General features: G+C 34.5%; 1 protein-coding gene across 2 annotated transcripts in view; it reads left to right on the top strand.

Moving 5' to 3' along the window:
• Positions 1-219: 219 nt before the first annotated feature.
• Positions 220-21252, top strand: part of Ncoa1 (nuclear receptor coactivator 1) — a 193551-nt gene continuing 172518 nt past the window's right edge. The window contains exon 1 of one of the 2 annotated variants that reach the window (XM_015479918.2): positions 220-355. The gene's annotated coding sequence lies outside the window, so the exon portion shown is untranslated. Of the gene's footprint in view, positions 365-21252 lie in introns of both variants that reach the window. The other variant, XM_048804734.1, reaches the window with a different exon arrangement.

The raw sequence follows: 21252 nt of genomic DNA, 5'->3' as shown, positions 1-21252 counted from the left end.
TATCTCTTGTCAACTTTATTTGTCTATTAATATTTTTAGTTTTTAATTAGCATTTTTGTTACCTGTAGTAATGATAAGACTAGAAATTGGCATTTCTTAATTAACTCAAGCATCTATGTGATACTCTTTGTATGTTTGCAGGGAACAGTGATGTGTCACAGTATCTAAAATCTGTAATGATTTCAGTGGCCTAAATGTGTCTTCTTTTTCTTAATGTAGATCTATCCATGCTAATGGAAATGTAACTGGAACTGATTCTGATGATAAAATCAAGGACCATCAGACAAGATCATGCACTAGGAAACTTTGCTTCCAAATGAAGGCACCAACATTTAGAATTTCTGCTTATTCTAAGGTATTTGAGGTACAATTTTAATTTTATTTGACTCCTTGCCAGTCATTTTATAATGTTGGTTTCTGTATATTGTTTTTGCAAGTTTAAAAGTTCTTGTATGTTAGAGTGGCTAGAGAAGAGTTCATCTCTTCCCATGCTCTGCCTGCAAAAGAGAAAACATCCAGATTTTATTTATTTTTATTTTTTATTTTTTGTACTAGGGATTGAACTCAGGAACACTCAACCACTGAGCCACATCCCCAGCCCTATTTTGTGATTTATTTAGAGACAGGGTCTCACTGAGTTGCTTAGTGCCTTCCCATTGCTGAGGCTGGCTTTGAGCTCGGAATCCTCCTGCCTCAGCCTCCTGAGCCACTGCGATTATAGGCATGCACCACCGCACCTGGCCAAACATCCAGATTTTAAAGAGCGAAATTCCTTATTATTAGAAAGTATGTCAGTTATAAGAAGTGTATTGAGTAAAGATTAAGACTCAGTAAATTACACTGGAAAAATCGTAATTAACAAATCTCAATTTAATACTTATTTTATTTATGTTATGACCCTGAGATAAGCAGCAGAATTCAGCATTTTGACATTCTGCCTACATGTTATCAGGGACCTTACTTTAACCTTTAGTTTTAGTGTCATTCATTCATTTTTTTTTTTTTTTAATGTGGTGCTAAGGATTGAACCCAGTGCCTCACATGTGCTAGCAGATGCTCTACACTGAGTCACAACACCTGTCCTGTCTTTTAGTTTTGTTTGAAACATTTCTCCCTTTTTTTCCCTAAACATTCATTGTTAGGGTTTTCCATTCACCAAGAAGTATCCCTGTTAATTCCCATAAGCTATCCCTATAGAACCTTTGGGATCTGATGGATTAATTTCACTTGGGCCAGAAAAGCAAGATACATAAACAGTTAAGTGACTTTTCCAAAAAGGGGTGGATCTCTGCTTTAAACACTACATAAAACATCTGGAAACAAAAAGAAAATGTAGTGTCAACATAAAATAAAATAATTCTCTTATTTTTCTGACACATAAATTCCAAACAGGGTAGAATGAGGTATTTTACTTAAAAGCAAAATCATTTTTGTTTTCACTGTATTTTTCCACATGGGTAAAACGGATGGAAAATAGATTGGGGGCAGGTCAAAGTTGGTTGGTTTCTCTGTATATGTTTAGAGAGTTTTTTGTTTTTTTTTTTTAAAGAGAGAGCGAGAGAGAGAGAGAAGAGAGAATTTTTTTAATATTTGTTTTTCAGTTTTTGGCGGACACAACATCATTGTTTGTATGTGGTGCTGAGGTTCGAACCTGGGCCGCACGCATGCCAGGCGAGCGTGCTACTGCTTGAGCCACATCCCCAGCCCATGTTTAGAGAGTTTTGTAAGTTCATATCTTATTAGACATTTTGTTCTGTTTTGAGAGGAAAATATCTAAAGCAATAAATTCCAAATTAATAGGAATTCATTTAATGTAAATCCTAAGGACTGCCTTAGTTAAAATAAATGGATCGCCTCCTAGAAGGTGATGGTGCTTTTTTTTTTTTTTTGATGACTGAACTCAGGGACACTTACCCATTGAGGCACTCCCCCAGCTTTTTTTTTATATTTCTTTATTTAGAGACAGATTTTCACTGAGTTGCTAGGTGCCTTGCTATGTTGCTGAGGCTGGCTTTGAATTCACGATCCTCCTGCCTCAGCCTCCTGAGCTGGGATTACCAGCATGTGCCACCAGGATTTGTGTAGAAGAAAGTTATCTTGTATCAGGTAACAAATGAACAGAGCTAGGTTGCTCTGATGACAAGTTTTGAAATTTTCTCTGGCAGCTAGTAGATGTATTGCACTTTTCTAGGTTTTTTTTTTTTTTTTTGGTGTCATTTTGAAACAAGTAGTAATGATGATTAAAAACAATTTGTCTTATTACCAGAACCAGTTTACTTATTTATTTAAGATATGTCATTCCTTCTTTCTTTCATTTAAGAACATAAATAGAATGCCTAAACTTTGCAAACAATGATTCTAGATTTGTGGAAGGATATAAATTATTTTATAATTTCATTATGAATGAAGTTGAAGACTTCTTTTACTCAGAATATTTACTCTGGAACTAGAGAGACTAAATACACCCATTTGAAAACACTTATGTGCAGTCATAAAAGGAGCACATAAAATCATAATTTAGATTCTCTTTCTAAGTAATGTAGTTAAACACTATATTCAAGCCTTAAAAAAAGGTAAAGATTAGGAAATAGGGATTCTGACCAATTGAATTTGCTGAATAAATGGTTGTGGTTGTTAACCATTTGTGGTTTTACTTATAAAAGTGTAATGTATCCTAAATTAGGTTACTTAAATTCTTTTTATTTGTTGGTGGGGGGCTACTGGGGATTGAACTCAGGAGCACTTGACCGCTGAGCCACATCCCCAGTCCTATTTTGTGTTCTTTTAGAGACAAGGTCTCACTGAGTTGGTTAGTGCCTTGCTTTTGTTGAGGCTGGCTTTGAACTCGAAATCCTCCTGCCTCAGCCTCCTGCCTCAGCCTCCTGAGCCGACTTAAATTCTTAAGGCAGGCATTTTTAAAAAAATATTTATTTATTTATTTATTTTAGTTTTCGGCGGACACAACATCTTTGTAGGCAGTGCTGAGGATCGAACCCGGGCCACACACATGCCAGGCGAGCGCACTACCGCTTGAGCCACATCCCCGGCCCTTAAGGGAGGCATTTTTTTAAAAAATATTTTTTTAGTAGTAGATGGACGTATTACCTTTATTTTTTATTTATTTACTTTTATGTGGTGCTGAGGATTGAGCCCAGTGCCTCACACATGCAAGGCAAGCCCTGTGCCATAGACATTTTTAATTGATCAATTTCTTATTCTCCTTATTCTTTTCTAAGCTTTTACAGAGTGATATCCCCATACATATATGTTGCTTTTCTTTTTCAAAATTAAGAAAATTGAAAATGTCACAATTTGTACTTGGAAAACTTTACATAATACATTTGTACCATATATTTTCTTGTGATTTTTTTTGAGATGAGTTTAGATTTTGAGATTATGGAATTTTGTTGTTTTTGGAGGATTAGAATAAAACAAATCAGTATTTGAGAGGATGAGTTAATGCCCTAGAATACGTGAAAGTTTCTTTATCCTGTGTCTTTATCATGTTAAGTTGTCAGCCTTTAAAAATATTTTGTGAGGATTTGATAAAATATTTGAACACAAATTTCAGCAAGTTATATTAAGGAAATGGGTATCCCTTTGCTATAGTTTTCTTTGTGATATGATGGAAAGAGCGCAAGCTTTACTTCTACTTAGTGCTATCTTGAGAGAATTGAATTTGTATTTCTTAGTTTTTTTTTTATAATAACTAATGTTTAGGATTATGATGAAAAATGAAACAGTGGTATAAAACAATACACATTAATGCTTTTTGGTGTGAAATTCATGAATGTTATGGCTAAAGACAGAGGAGAACATAGTCACGAAGTATCATTCAGAGGTTTCCTTCTCAGCAAAAACAGGTTGGCTCACACTGCTACTGAGAAGCTTGTAAAACCAGTTTCAAAGTTAATGACAAATATTATGCTTGGAGAGAAAGTAAAACGAGCTTTTGGCAAAAATCCCTTATCAAAGGCATACCATCTGGAAAAGCAATTGTCATGCATATGCTAGTGGATATTTTGTTTTTCAGCTGAAGTAAAGCACTGATGTACAGAGAACATATCAGCACTGCATGTAGGTTGTGTTACTGTTTATCACTGAAAAATCACTATAGCATAAACGTTTTTTGTTTTTATATTGTTTTCTAGTTGGTGGTTGGTTATTTTTTATTTTTTCTGAACAATTATAGCTTTGCAGAGTCTCATTGGTTCCTTCTGATCAAAGCACCAACAATTTGAGGCGTACAGGCTCTTTTTGACACCAGGCTATCAATTCATATCCTACTTTTTTTCAGAGAGAAGAAATGCCATTCAGTAGTCTGACTTTTGATCATGATTTAGTATTGGAGAAAAGAGTAAAAATTGTGAATATAAGCGATCTTTTTTTTTTTTTTTTTAATTTTTTATTGTTGGCTGTTCAAAACATAATATAAGCGATCTTGGGCTGCATAACCCACATCTTTTCAGAGTTTTGTGAAGAAATGGTTAGCAATGATAGTGTTCTGCTTTTCCATAGTAATGTGTGCTAGCTGGGAAGTGTTTGCATTGTTGGTTAGTTGGTTTTTTTGTAAAACAAAATAAATATTTATTACTAATAATGTCATTTATATTATTTCAAGGGGCATAACAATATTTTAAGTAGTCTGAACTTTTCATTTCAAGTCACAGTATCATGAGTTTTAGTTTAGGATGAGATATGAGGAATTTGCAAAAGTCTGATTTATGGCATAAAATAATTCAATCTAAGAATTTAATCACTTGCCCACACTTCATAATTTTATTAAGTTATCACAGAAAAATGATTTTTTGTGCATATTTAAAAATTATATCCAAATTTTGCTGGGCATGGTCGTGTACACCTGTAACCCAGCAGCTTGGGAGGCTGAGGCGGGAGGATCACAAGTTCAAAGCCAGCCTCAGCAAAAGGGAGGCACTAAGCAACTCAGTAGTGGGACCCTGACTCTAAATAAAACACAAAATAGGGCTGGGGATGTGGCTTAGTGGTTTAGTGCCCCTGTGTTCAATCCCCAATACCTCCACCCCCCCCCAAAAAATCAAAATTTTGAAATGTAACACAAATATTTTCAAGAACCAAAAAGCAAGCAGAGAGTAGATTAGGAATCTTCACCCCCCGCCAAGTCTCTCAAGTTAAAGAATTTAACTTCCAGTTTTGAGTAGGGTATGCGTTTCCCCTCCCACTCCCCACTTTCAATGGAACGCTGAAAGAAGACTTCAGAGAGAAATCTTGTTATAATTTCTGGATTCATGTTCCATCATAACATTTAGACTACAAAATTTTAATTTATATTTTGGAATTTAAAATTTAATAGAAATAAAGAATAAGAAAGAAACCAGCTGAATATGAAGATTGGTTTATGGTTTGATCTGATTCCAAACCTGGGGACTTATACATCTTTCAGTAAAGTTATCAAACAGTAATAGGGCTGTGGCATGACTCAGATGCATGATTGGGTGGCTCTGAGTGGCCAAAGATGAGACAACTTGAGTATCACTAAACATAACTATAATATAATGAATCACATCACAATACTTTATTAATTTTTTGGTACTAGGGATTGAACCCAAGGTACTTTACCACTGTGCTGCACCCCCAGTCCTGTTTACTTTTTATTTTGAGACAGATGTCACTAAGTTGCTGAGGATTTTGCTCAGTTACTGGGGCTGGTCTCAAACTTTGTCGTTCTCCTGCTTTATCCTCCTGAGTTGCTGGGATTATAGCACCATGGCCAGCTCATATTGATACTTTTTTATTTTTATTTTTTTTGGTACAGGGGATTAAACTCAGGGCCACATCACCACTGAGCTATATCCCCAGCCCTTTATTTTTATTTATTTATTTATTTATTTATTTTAGACAGGGGCTTGCTGAGTTTCTTGAGGCCTTACTAAGTTGCTGAGGCTGACCTCAATCTTGCAATCCTCCTGCCTCAGCCTCCTGAATTGCTGGGATTATGGTCTTGTACCACTGAGCCTGGCTTTGTAATGACAATTTTTATTTTTTAAAACTCATTGGCTTACTTTGGAGTATGTTTGGGAACCAGCTGTACTTCAAGGTAGCCAAATAATGGAGGAGAGAAAGTTTTTTTTTTTCTTTCTTAGAAACATTCTAGTTAATAAATGAAGAAGGAATAATAGAGTAGATCATCATCACTTTGTAACGAATTCCTGGACCTGTGCAATGGTCATTTAGTGGCTGCTAGCATTACAGGATGACAGATATCTAGACATTAGATTTCCTTTGGTGAAAGTTCAAACACTGCCCATTAAGTTGCCTTGAAAAAAAACTGAACTTGAATCTGATCCAAATTTTAATAAGCATTTCTGACATAATCAGGGATATTTTAACCCTGACTGGATATTTGATGTTAAAGAATTAAGTATGTTGGGTATAATGAATATTAATGGATGCAAGCAAATGCCTCAAGTCTACTTAATTATTATCTGGAATACAAGGGAGGATTAAAGAAGATTGGCTATGAAGTTGTTGATCATTGTTTAAGTTAGACACTTCTGAATTTGATATTGTGGGTGTTAGATGAGAAGAAGGATAGTTCTTCATAATTTTCTCATAATTTTCCTGGGAAAATTCCATAAGAAAAAGTTCCAAATATTTACATTTTTCTCTTGGTTGGCTCATAAGAATACACTTGAATTACATCTATTTAATAATCTGCTGAATTCTTATTTTTAATAAGTTCTTGAGTCTGTTGAGTGTAGAAAAACATTGCCCAGAACAGACAATTTTACTATATAGTGCTTATAGTTTACCAGGTGCTATTCTAAGTACTTTATACATTTTAACTCATTAGATCCTCATAAGAACTCTGATGGAGTAGATATTAACTTGCCAAAAGTTACTTAGCTGGTATGTGATAGAGCTGGGACTGGTGTCCAGGCTCTCTGACCCCTACAGTCTATGCTTTGCTAGTTTTTGTATCTCTTTTTACAACTTTTTTATTTATCTTTAATTTTCTGTGGTGCTGTGCATTGAACCTATGGGTACACTGAGCTACGTCATTAGCTCCTTTTTATTTCGAGAAATGAGCTTGCAGTCCTCCTGCCTCAATCTCCCGAATTGCTGGGGTTACGGGCATGCACCACTGTGCTTGACAATAACTTTTATTTATAATCCCTATCTTCTAATCCTTATACCTTTTATTATTTTGCTTGTCTTGTTTGCTGGCCAAGGAGTTAAAATTTTTTATATGTAAAATCTTTATTTTTAGATGTTGATGACATTGATACCATATGTTAGCACCATGCAGAAAATGTCTATCTGTATATACATATATATGAATACTTAAAGGCATATCAAACATATGAAAAATCAGCATTGCAAAAATTATTTTATATGTTATATAACCTTACTGTGCCATTTTCAGTGTGTGTTTTCTTTAAATATTGACACATTCATTTTAATTCTTATCAAGTTAGAGCTATTTTCTTCTTTTACATATCTAAAACTCAGAAAGACTGATTAACTATACTGTGGCCACATAGCTAAAAATACTGTTGCAGAGACTCAGTCAATCTTACCTGACTTTACAACTTAATGCTGTCCTTTTTTTTTTTACTGCACTCGAAGGTTATAGTCTCTTAATTATCCCTCAACAAAATATGTGAAGAATGCTAGTGGAAGCATATTAGGAAGTGCAGTTTGTGACCCAGTTCACTTAAAACAAGAGGCAGTTTTCTTTCATATTGTATGTTGGGGCTAAAACAAATTATCCTACTTTGAGACAGTATCATTTTTCTCAACAACTGTTAGAATTTTATCTTTCTACCTCCCTATGCTCCAGTATAATAAATGAGTTAGATGGGAAAGATGAACCCATTTGGAGACAAGCATACAAACCTATTTCTGACATTATCTCCCAAGAACAAATGTTTTCACTTTGCTTTACATTGTTAAAATGAACACATAAAAATAATGTGTATGATCTTAAATATCTGTCTTGATGGTTAAATCTCAGAAATTAATGAGTGGTAAAATACTATGAAAGCAAAACCTCTGAAAAACTGCCAGGGAATGCCTAGATGTTGAAGTGATTATAAAGCCACACACAGGTATGGGATATTTGGGTGTACATTGGCTCCAGGGAGGCATACACTTTCAGATCTCCAAATGACTGCCATGTGGATAAGAAAATAGCATGTGTCAGGTCATCCCACAAATCAAGGAATCCAATTTTTTTTTAAATATTTTTTTTAGTTATACATGCAAACAATATCTTTATTTTGTTTATTTATTTTTCTGTGGTGCTGAGAATTGAACCCAGGGTCTCACACATGCAAGGCAAGTGCTCTAATGCTGAGCCACAACCTTTAAAAAAAATTTTTTTTTAGTTGAAGTTGGACACAACACCTTTATTTTATTTTTATGTGGTGCTGAGGCTCAAAACCAGTGTCCTACTTGTGCTAGGTGAGCATTCTACTGCTGAGCCACAACCCCAGTTCAAGGAATCCGATTTTTTAAAAAATATTTTTTAAGTTGTTGAGAGGCCTTTATTTGTTTATTTATTTGTTTATATGTGGTGGTGAGAATCGAACCCAATACATCACCCATGCCAGGCAAGTGTGCTACTGCTGAGCCACATCCCCAGCCCAAGGAATCCGATTTTAAGACCATTTTTACTTGCAGTTTAGATTTTGGAAGTGGTATAATTGTATTCCCTAATACTTAGGGAAATCCAGAGTTGAGTTGAGTTTACTCTCTTTACAAATACAAGGTATTCACTAAGAATTATTATAGCCAGAAACCAAAGAATAAACTATAACAGCAACTATTTTTTAAAAATTATTATTATATTTCCCTGCTGATCTGTAAAGCAGCCTTTTTATGGCTCATTTTACTTTCAATTACTTGTTGATTTTATTAGTCCTATTTGGTGGATTTCTTTGAGTCTTAGATAAAATTACTCCTTCCTTTCCTTAACTCCCATATCTGTTATGTAATTACCTCCTACTTGACTTTATATAGGCCACTTGAGATAAAATTAGGCAATGCCTTTAGTACCCTGTTTAGCACATAATACTTATATAGTAAATATACCTTTTGGATTTTTAAAAAAACTACTTCATTCTTTTGTTTTAAAATTGATTTTTATTCTTCAACTTTTAAATGGAGAGGAGAGAATATGGCTTAGTTACTTCAGTAAGTGCTAGGCCTGGGACAGGTAGGAAAAACTGTTGATAATGTGTTATGGTAGTTTAATGAGTAATCTCTGTGTTCTCTGTAGAGAGGTTTTTTTAAATAGTAGTTTCTGAGTTTGAGATTGAATTGGTTCCCAATAGTACTTGGCTATGAGGAGATGGGACATAAATACTATAGAGAAGAATGTTGTATTTTATCCAACTCCATGGGTTTTTGATTTTCTCTAGCTGACTGCAGAGGGCATGATGATGTAGTGAGATAGCAAAGTAGGAGGCCCATGGACTCTAGTAAGAAAGAAAATTTGATTTTATCCCTGAGAGAATTAGTTATAGCTGTACACAACCTATGGAAGGTTTTCATAGCTAGTTAAAAATTGTAATATTTTTCTCTTTCACCATCCTCAACCCTCCACAGCAGCTGCACCTGTTCTTTTGTATAGCAGAAAACTGAAGCAACCTTTTAATATATCCTTTAGTGGTATTTTTGAAGATGATATGAGAGTGTTTGGAAACTGAAGACTGTAGAGGCACAAAAGATTCTTTCATTTTCCAAAGGACAGTTATAATTATTGTGTGATGGCACAGCTATTGAAGTTATAAAACCAAGGAAGAAGGAGAAATGGAGGGAAAGTGGAAATACTGGGGTCAAAATTATATTGTTATATCATGTAACAATGAATCCCAGCATTGTGTGTATAATTTTTATATTTGTAATAAAATTTTATTGAGTAACTGCATAATAAGTATTACAAATGATAAGAGAGATTTTAATTTAGTACATAATTAGGAAACTACTGAATCTGCAATTCTAGGGCTGGGGACCAATAATCTGATCTAACAACTTTTTTTTTTACATTGCTGTTTTTCTTTTCTTTTTTAAAAATATTTTTAAAAATTTATTCTGATTTGTTATACACGATGGCAGAATGCAATTCATTTCACATTACACATATAGAACACAATTTTTCAAGACACTGATTATACCTAGAATATTTTTACACCATTTGTGTCTTATACATGAATACTTAAGATAATGATGTCTAACTCCTTCTTCCATCATTTCTATCCCATTGCCCCCTCTTTTCCCCTCCTTCCCCTTTACCCTATCTAAAGTTCCTCCATTCCTCCCAGGCTCCCCCACCAATTGCCATTATGCATCTGAGTTCTCATATCTAAGAGAATATTCAGCTTTTGGGTTTTTGGGATTGGCTTGCTTCACTTAGCATTACATTCTGCAGCTTCATCCATTTACCTACAGATGCCATGATTTTATTCTCTTTTAATGCTGAGTAATGTTCCATTGTGTATATATACCAACGTTGCCATATCCCTTCCTCTACTGAAAGGCATCTAGGTTGGTTCCATAATTTAGCTGTTGTGAATTGTGCTGCTATAAACATTGATATGGCTGTGTCCCTGTAGTATGCTGTTTTTAAGTCCTTTGGGTATAGACTGAGGAGAGGCATAGCCAGGTCAAATGGTGGTTCCATTCCCAATTTTCCAATGAATCTCCATACTACTTTCCATATTGGCTGCACCAATTTGCAGTCTCACCAGCAGTATATGAGTGTGCCTTTACCCCCACATCCTTGCCAACACTTACTGTTGTTTGTATTCTTAATAGCTGCCATTCTGACTGGAGTGACATAAAATCTTAGATTAGTTTTGATTTGCGTTTCTCTAATTGCTAGAGATGTTGAACATGTTTTCATATGTTTGTTGATTGATTGTATATCCTCTTCTGAGAATTGTCTGTTCAATACCTTGGCCTATTTATTGATTGGGTTATTAGTTTTTTTGGTGTTTAGGTTTTTGAGGTTAGTGCTCTACCTGATGTGCTTGTGGTAAAGATTTGCTCCCATTCTGTAGGCTCTCTTTTCACCTCACTCATTGTTTCTTTTGCTGAGAAGAAGCTTTTAGTTTGAATCCATCCCATTTATTGATTATTGATTTTAATTCTTGCACTACAGGAGTTTTATTAAGAAAGTTGGGGCCTAAAAACTGACATGATGGAGATTTGGGCCTACTTTTTCTTCCATTAGGTGCAAGATCTCTGGTTTAATTCTTAGGTCCTTGATCTACTTTGATTTGAGTTTTGTGCATGGTGAGAGATAGAGTTTAATTTCATTTTGTTACATGTGGATTTCCTGTTTTCCCAGCACCATTTGTTCAAGAGGCTGTCTTTTCTCCTATGTACATTTTTGGTGCCTTTGTCTAATGTTAGATATGTGAAGTTAGTTGAATCTGTGTCCTCTATTCTGTACCATTGGTCTACAGGTATATTTTGGTGCCAATACCATGCTGTTTTAGTTACTATTGCTCTTTAGTATAGTTTTAGGTCTGGAATAGTAATGCCACTAGCTTCATTCTTCTTGTTCTAGGAGATTTCTGGTGCAATGTTTTGGGTCTTCTAGGTATAGAATCATATTGTCAGCAAATAGTAATAATTTGAGTTCTTTTTTCCCCGATCCGTATCCCTTTATTTTCTTTCATTGTCTGATTGCTCTGGCTAGAGTTTTAAGAACTGTGTTAAACAGAAGTGGTGACAGAGTGCAGCCCTGTCTTCTTCCACTTTTCAGAGGAAATGCTTTCAGTTTTTCTCTATTTAGAATGATGTTGGCCTGGGGCTTAACATAGATAGCCTTTACAATGTTGAGGTATGTTCCTGTTATCCCTAGTTTTTCAAGCGTTTTGAACATGAAGGGATATTATATTTTATCAAATGCTTTCTCAGCATCTATTGAGATGATCATATGATTTTTATCTATGAGTCTGTTGATGTGATGAATTACATTTATTGATTTTCGTATGTTGAACCAACCTTGCATCCTGGGATGAACCCTACTTGATCATGATGCACTAACTTTTTGATATGTTTTCATATTTGATTTCTCAGAATTTTATTGAGAATTTTTGCATCTATAATCATTAGAGATATTGGTCTGAAGTTTACTTTCTTTGATGTGTCTTTGTCTGTTTTGGAATCAGGGTGATGTTGGCCTCATAGAATGTGTTTGGAAATGTTTCCTATTTTTTCTATTTTATGAAACAGTTTGAGGAGTATTTGTGTTAGTTCTTCTTTAAAGATCTTGTAGAACTCAGTTGTGTATCCATTCGGTCCTGGGCTTTTCTTGGTTGGTAGACTTTTGATGGCATCCTCTATTTCCTTGCTTGAAATTGATGTGTTTAAATTGTGTATATCAATTAGTTTATGCATATCATATGATTTAGTTTATGCATATCATATGCCTCTAGAAATTTGTTGATATCTTTGATATTTTCTGTTTTATTGGAGTACAAATTTTCAGAATAATTTCTAATATCTTCAGTATTTCTGTAGTGTCTGTCGTGATATTTCCTTTTTCATCACTGATGGTAGTAATTTGAGCTCTTTCCTTCTCTTCGTTAGTATGGCTAATGGTATATCAATTTCATTAATTTTTTTCAAAGAACCAACTTTTTGTTTTGTCAATTTTTTTCAGTTGTTTCTTTTGTTTCAATTTCATTAATTTCAGCTCTAATTATTTCCTGTCTCCTACTGCTTTTGGGGTTGATTTCTTCTTCTCTTTCTAGGGCTTTGAGATGTAATGTTAGGTCATTTATTTGTTGACTTTTTCTTCTTTGAAGGAATGAACTTCATGCAATGAACTTTCCTCTTAGCACTGCCTTCATAGTGTCCCAGAGATTTCAATATGTTGTATCACTGTTCTCATTTACTTCCAAGAATTTTTTAATCTCCTCCTTGATATCTTTTGCCACCCAATGTTCATTCAATAGCATATCATTTAGTTTCTTGGTGTTGGAGTAGCTTTTATTTTTTATTTTATCATTGATTTCTAATTTCATTCCATTGTGGTCTGATAGAATGCAGGATAGTATCTCTACTTTTCTGAATTTACTAAAATTTGCTTTGTGGCATAACATATGGTCTATTTTAGAGAAGGATCCATGTGCTGCTGAAAAGAAAGTATATTCACTCGTTGATGGATAATATACTCTATATATGTCAGTTAAGTCTAAGTTATTGATTGTATTATTGAGTTCTATAGTTTCTTTGTTTAGCTTTTGTTTGCTAGATCTATCTAGTGGTGAAAGAGGTGTGTTAAAGTCACCCAGAATTAGTGCATTGTGATCTATCTGACACTTGAACTTCAGAAGAGTTTGATTGATGAACGTAGATGCTCCATTGTTTGGGGCGTATATATATATATTTGTAACTGTTATGTCTTGTTGATGTATGGTTCCTTTAATCAGTATGAAATGTCCATCTTTATTCCTTTTGATTTACTTTGGTTTGAAGTCTACTTTATTTGATAAGAGGATGGAAACCCCTGCTTGCTTACTTAGGCCATGTGAATGGTATATTTTATCCCAACCTTTCGCCTTCAGTCTATGGACATCTTTTCCTATGAGATGAGTCTCTTGAAAGCAGCATATTGTTTGGTCTTTTTAAAAATCTAATCTACCGGCCTTTGTCTTTTGATTAGTGAGTTTAAGGCATTAATATTTAGGGTTATTATTAAGATATGATTTGTATTACCAGTCATTTTTGTTTATTTTTTGGTATTTAGCTTGACTTGGCTTCTCCGTTGGTTGGCTTTTCTTTTATTGTAGTTCTTCCCTTTGCAGATTTTCATTGTTGTTTTTCATTTCCTCCTCGTGGAATATTTTGCCAAGAATGTTCTTTAGTGCAGGCTTTCTTGCTGTAAATTCTTTTAGCTTTTGTTTATCATGGAAGGTTTTTATTTTATCGTCAAATTTGAACCTTAATTTTGTTGGATATATGATTCTTGATTGGCATACACTATCTTTTAGAGATTGGTATATGTTGTTCCAGGATCTTCTAGCTTTGAGAATCTGGGTTGAAGAATCTGCTGAGATCTGAATTGGTCTTCCCTTATAGGTAATCTGATTTTTCTCTCTTGGGGACTTCAAAATTCTGTCCTTATTCTGTATGCTAGGCATTTTCATTATAATATGTCTTGGTGTAGATCTGTTGTAATGCCATACATTTGGTGTCCTATAGGCCTCTTGTATTTGACTTTCCAATTCATTCTTCATGCTTGGGAAATTTTCTGGTATTATTTCATTGAAGAGATTGTGCATTCCTTTGGTTTGAATCTATGACCCTTCCTCTATTTCAATAAATCTTAAATTTGGTCTTTTGTTGGTATCCCATAATTCTTGGATTTTCTGTTCGTGTTTTCTTACCATCTTCACTGTGAGATCATTTTTATTGTATATTTTGAATATTTTGACTTCATTGTCTGAGGTTATGTCTCCCAAGTGGTCTAGTCTGTTGGTGATGCTATCTATTGAGTTTTTAAATTGGCTTATTGTTTCTTTCATTTCCAGGATTTCTGGTGTGTGTGTTTTTTTTTTTTTTCCAGTATCTATCTCTTTCTTGAAGTAATCTCTTGCAGCCTGTTATTTGCTCTCTTATCTCTTTGTTGGTGTGATTGATGTTCGCCTGAATTTGTTCTCTTATCTCTTTGTTGGACTGATGGATTTTTGCCTGTATCTGCTCACTTAGGTCACTCTTTAATTCCCAAATCATTTTACTTATGTATATCCTGAACTCCCTTCTCTGACATTTCCTCTACTTCACTATCTATGGATGTATTGTCGCAGTGTCTTGGTTTGTTTGGGGTACTTTTCTCCCTTGTTTTTTCATGATGTCTTTGTGTCTTCCTCTCTTGCAGTGTAGATTCGAGGTATTACAGCTTCTGCCCTATTGTCTTATACTGTGCATACAGGTTACCAATACCTCAATTTTAAGGGAGAAATCAATATTTTAGCACTCAATGAACCCATTGTACAACCATATATCAGTTAGCTTCTATTTTTACATTTATAATTTTGTCACTATAAGCAGAAATGAGGAGTTTGGTTATCTTAAACCATATAATCAAAAGGTTTACATAATGGCTTACAGATTCTGATGGTGGATGGGGGGACTGGGGAATTGGCTGAGATGTTTATGAGATGGGATGTGAGAATATGGATGTATTAGGTTATATGACAAGTGAGAAGGTAATCATAGGTAGTTGGCTGTTAGTAGGAGAAACAAGACAGGCAACTCTATGCAAGACTCCCTGTTACCTCAGCAACAGGATAACTGTTAGCACCCCTAGTGAAACCTCTGGTGCAGCCCGGCCACAGGGACCTTGGTGACATCTTGCCAGGTCCTTATTGTTGTCTCTTGATAGAAGCAGCGATATCTCAGTTTCATGGTGGTGGCAGCCTCAAGCCTGTGTGTTTCCTGAAGTTGGGCTGTGGAGCCACACTTTGGTGAATAAGGAACCCCAATGTGGGGTGGCTCTCAGCATGGACGCCGGGTGGCTCTGTCCTGGAACTCCTGGCCACCGTAGTGTGGGGTGGGCAGGCTCTGCCTCCACAACTTCAGGCCGAGGTGGCGTGGGATGGGCAGGTGGGCTCTGCCTCCCCATTGTGTGTAATTATAATGCATCAGTAAAATATGGAAAAAGTAAGAGAGAAAAAAGATGGATTATATTAAATTCTGTTTAAAAATCAAAAGAAGACAAGTCAGCAAATTAAAATAATGTTTAAAGTGACAAAAGGAAATTGCATAACCAGTTACTTGATAGTATTAAAGAGGAGGATTTAATTTTAGGGGACCATTGGTTATTGGTAAGAGTTTTTTTGAAAAACAAAATAAATGTGTGTGACGGAAATTCACTCTCTTATCTGAGCATGAAAACCTTGAGGGGAGAAATGAAATGCTCTTCAAACTAAATCTGGATGCTATGGAAGCCAGAAGATAATATGCAAGAATGAGCATAATTAAGAGGCTTCTCGATTTGACTTCTGTCATCGGTTACTTGGTGAAGGCATTGACATGGTTATTATTCTGAAGATGATCATAACTGAGGAGGCATAACTAATGTGGTCTGTAGAAAGCGTGGGATCAAGTGAACTGAAGAAAAAGAAAGCTAATAGGAGGAAGACAAAAATATGATAATGGTAATAGTAGCTAACATTTAATGATTACTATGTTCAGGCACTATGATAAGACACTAAGTATGTATGTATGTAGTGTATGTATATATGAATGAATGAAATAGTGTCTCCCTGTGTTTCCCAGGCTGGCCCATACTCCTGTGCTCAAGTGATCTTTCTGCCTCAGCCTCACAAGTAGCAGGAAGTATAGGCATGTGCTGCAACATCTGGCTGACACTTTACATATGTGTTCATATTGTCCCAATTACCATGTGAGGTGTAAGTTATTATTGCATCTATTTTATATCTAAGGAAACAGTTATAATAAAACTTACCCATAGGTTAACTATGGGTAAGTTTTATTATAATAAATAGAGTTAGGATTCATCCATCTGTTTCTCTTGGGATAAAAACAAGTTTCCAGTCTGGGCCAAGTGAATTATTCTTTTAGCTTAAAAAAAACTGCAAAAGGTAGAATGGGAAACAAATGACTGAGATAGTTCACTAGCTCAGTGTAGGTTTATGATGTGATGGGGCTTCCAGAAAGTTATTATAATCACTTGGTTTTAGAATAGTATCTCATATGTGTGAGATCATAGTGGTTAACATGCTACTTTCTAGTCAAACCACATTTTGCTATTTAAAAAAAAAAGGGGGACGTTTTATTGGTTTTGACAATAGTGGAGTTTTTTGTTTGTTTTATTATGTGTGTGTGTATATGAGAAGTGGTGGTGGTGGTGCAGTGCTAGGGTTCAAACCCAGGGCCTTGCCAGTGGCACTTGATTTGGAGTGAATGTTCACATATTTTATTACTTTATTTTTATTTTTTAAATTTTTTTGATTGTACTAGGGATTGAAATCAGGGTTTGTGCTTACTAGGTAAGCACTCTCCCACTGAACTATATACCTCCAGACCCTTATTGTTTTAAATTCAATCAAAAATAAACATGGAGGCTTGGGGTAAAATGCAGTGGTTGAACATTTGCCTACCATGTGCAAGGCCTGCAATCAGTCCCCATCACCACATACAGACACATATAGACACAAACACACACACAAATAATAATAATAAAATAAATGAACATAAAGATGTTTAATATGGGAATAGTTAGCTGTTACGTTTTTGAGATTTTTTTGGACATTTTTTAAATTAGAAATTTCTTACATTACTAAGAAATAATCTTTGCCTATTATACATCTAGCAGAGAAAACATAAAGTTAAATTAGGTCCAAAATTGAGAATCTCTGTCCTTACGTTTGTGTGGAAAAAGATGGACTTAATGCTAGTGAAGACTTCAAACCCAAAGAAGAACAGTTTATCACCTGCATTGCTGATAATGGGATTTATTTAGTTACCTTTCGTTTAAATTTGAGATTAAATATACTTTTCCAGTTGACCACAGAACATTTAAAAAAATCAATTTTAGATTAAGCCACAAAGGAAAACCTCAGTAAATTCTAGGAAAAAACTGAAGTTTCTCCCCCCCCCCCATCATTTATTCATTTAAAGTTCTACAGTAGAACTTTAAAATGTGCAATTCTAACCACTTGGAAAAATCAAAGAGAAATCTTTCTTAAATATTTAACAGTAGATAAAAAGTACAGTAACTGTTTTTTTTTAGCAAGCTGGAATATGATTTAGGCTAAGAGTAATACTACGTTTAGAAGTAAATTCATAATCTTAATTAACTTCATTGTTGATAAAGAAATGAACAGATTACTCAACTTCACAAATTAGTAAAAAGAACAAACAAGACCCAACAAAATGAATGCCAAGGAGAAAGGGAGGATACTAAGAGAGATTAAAAAAAGGAACGAATGGATGAAAAACAACAAGAAACCACAGAAATATCTAAAAGGTATTTCTTAGGATTAAAAAACAAATGGACAAATATACGACAAATATTATCATGGAAAGGCTCAAAAATTAAAATTAAAAGAATAAAATAGATAAAAGTAGTAGAGATTTTTCTTTTTTTTAAGAGAGAGAATTTTTTAATATTTATTTTTTTAGTTTTTGGTGGACACAACATCTTTCCTTTTCTTTTTCTTTTTTTAGAGAGAGAGAGAATTTTTTAATATTTATTTTTCAGTTTTCGGTGACACGACATCTTTATTTTATTTTTATGTGGTGCTGAGGATCGAACCCAGTGCCCCGCACATGCCAGGCGAGCGCGTTACCGCTTGTGCCACATCCCCAACTCCAGTAGAGATTTTTCTAAAGTTGTCAGAGAGCACTATTATTTGAAATCTTTCTGATATGAATTAGGCAATACCCAACCTAATTTAAGAAAGAGAAAATCTGAGTAAACTAAAAATTATGAAAGGAAATTTAAGGGGATTTTCTCCAAAAACTGGCTCTGGGACCAGAGTGTTTGCCAGTGAATTCTTTCTAGCTTTGAAGGCATATATAATACCTATGATGAAAAATGTAATACAGATTATACATATTTCGGTGTTTGCAAGTTAACTGTTCAGTCTGCTTTCAATCTTATCCATTTCAGGCATTGTATTTTTCATTTCCAAAAGTTTCATTTGGGCCTTAAAAATGTCTTGCTCTCCTCTTCCACATTTCTTGCACACTGAGCACATTTATAGTAGTTCTTTAAATATGTCTGTCAAGTTCTGTCTCTGTTCTGTCAGTTCTGTGTCTGTTGTTTCTTTTGATTTGTTATTCTCTTAATCATAGGTGATGCTTTCCTTTTTTTTTTTTTTTTTTTTCTGTACCTGGTAAATTTTGATCAGGTGTCAGACATTGTGAGTTTTCTATTTAGTGCTGTATTTTCTTGTATTTTTAAAAATAATTTTGGTCTAAGTTTTGGTTTGCAGTTGAATTTTCTGAAATTAATTTGATGTTTTTGAGACCTGCTTTATTTGTAGGAAGATTTGTTAGTCCAGAGTAGAGGGCATCCTTTCCCCCCATACCCAATTTAGAAGTCGATTTCCTACTGAATATGTGATATCTCATGTGTTGTGAGGTCCTTTCAGTCTATCCTTTTTTGGCGTTGTGGGTGGTGGGGGGGTGTTGCTGAGAATTGAACCCGGGGTCTTGTGCATGCTAGGCAAATGTTCTACCACCGAAAGAGATCTCAACCCCCTTTTCACTCTATCAAGTGAGAATATAAATTCTTCATAGCTTTTTATGAGTTCCGGAAATTCTTTTGCCTATTTTTTTTTAAAGTATCCTTTTCCCCAAGCTCAGGTAGTTCACATGACAAATTGGTACCCTGCTTTACCTTTCCTCCTCTTAGGAATTCCATTGCTGCTCTGACTGTTGTCCAGTATCTGAAAACTGTTTTTTCATGTTTTATCCAGTTTTCTGTTGTCTAACCTGGGAGGATAAATCTGATCTGTTACTACATCATACCTGTTTGTGGAAATTCTTATCTTTTTCATTTTTCTTTTTTATGAGTTAGATGTGGGCCCAAGTAAAAGAATTCAAGGCACTAGTTGGTAAGTACTTAGTGTTTTGAGTATATTTATTTGGCTTACCTATAACTGAGGTAGAGGAGTCTCTAGTTGGCCTGTGGTCCAAACCGTTTGATAATAATAGTGATTTTTGACTGACGTAATTCCTTGCCTTTTTACTTTCTTGAACCTATTGAAGTGGTAGAGTGGTTGGCCAAGAATTATGATATTTGTGGGTGAGGGGTTGTAGCTCAGTGTAGAATGAATGAATAGCATAGGCAAGACTCTGTGTGACCAAAATAAATAAATAAGGAGAAAGAAAGTGAATAAATAAATGAATTGTATTTTGAGTCTTGGTTAAGTACCACATAGCCTTAGTAAGTTCTTAGTACTCTCACCTTTAACTGAATTAAGACCTATAGTTATTTGCTTTCCCCTAGCTATTTCTATCTGCTGTTATTTACTTCTAATTTTATGAGGGGGTTTTAAATTGTATTATTAGCTAGTTATCTTACCAGTTGTCCTTTTTCAACTAAGTTGGGTTTTCTTCACATGTCATGCATGTTTCTGCTTCACAATAACCTAGGATCTTGCAAAGATTTGATCTTATGTATTATATCTTTAATTTTGTTATTTGCTTCTCTGTACTTGCTATTTTGTACTTAGAAATGAATGAGTGAATAAATGAGAAACTGAATAGACAAATATATTCATATATGTACAGAATGAATTTTCTCAAATCTAAGACTATGAATGATCAGTGCAATAGATTTACTATATTTTCATGAAAAAAAGAAAATATACTGTTTATTTTTTAAGAAAGTCTTAAAGTACACATTTATCCATATTTCACCATCTTCTTTGGTATCATGAGATTGATTTGAATCTTTTTCCATGTTCTGACTGCTGCTTTGCCTCACCTGTGTTTGCTTTCTTAATCTTTATATGTTATGATTGTCAGTAAAATTCTGAGTTATTTGAGAAATATTTGGAATTTAATTGCTTTCCTATTTTGTCTAAACTTATATAGTTTCAGTTTTTCTATAGATAAACCATGAGTTAAATAACTTCCTCTTTGAGTCAGCTGGAAACTTTCGACAGATTGATATCCAGCACTTGGGTGACAGTACTTTGTAAAATGCAAATTGGTCACACCAGTATCTTCCAGCTCTGATAATTCTGTGATCTATTTTAAGAGACTGCAATTTCTGCTGCCTTTAATTGCCCTTGCTTGGTTTGAAATGGACAACTTTTGCATCATAATAGCTTTTTTATTTCAGTGCTTTATCACAATTCAGTCTTTCTGGAAACATTTTCAAGCAAGTTAGGCTTTCAAATTTAAGTTAAAATCAACTGTGTGTTAGTTTACTATGCTGTTAACTCAGCTGTGATCATAGATAAAAAGATAATATCTGGGGGAAGGTATTCCCCATAGGGTAACACATAGGCAAGCAGTGATGGCCATTACAGCTTACTCTTTTGTTTAGCTACTGGTAGATTTCAATTGTGATACCTCTCCAAGTATAAGAAACTTAAATATATTATTTTAAGAAAAGCAATTGTCTTTAGAATTGAGAAGACATGACTTAGGAATTTAATATATAATAAGCAAACAATCTGTTAGAATTGGTTAATAAATTTTAGGATGATTAGATAGTAGTTAGAAAAGCTTGTGTTGAACCCACCCATATGCAAATGTTATGGTTAA

This window comes from Marmota marmota, unplaced genomic scaffold (assembly GCF_001458135.2).
Source record: "Marmota marmota marmota unplaced genomic scaffold, marMar, whole genome shotgun sequence".
Lineage (NCBI taxonomy): Eukaryota > Metazoa > Chordata > Mammalia > Rodentia > Sciuridae > Marmota > Marmota marmota.
This window is presented reverse-complemented; position numbering and strand designations above follow the sequence as displayed.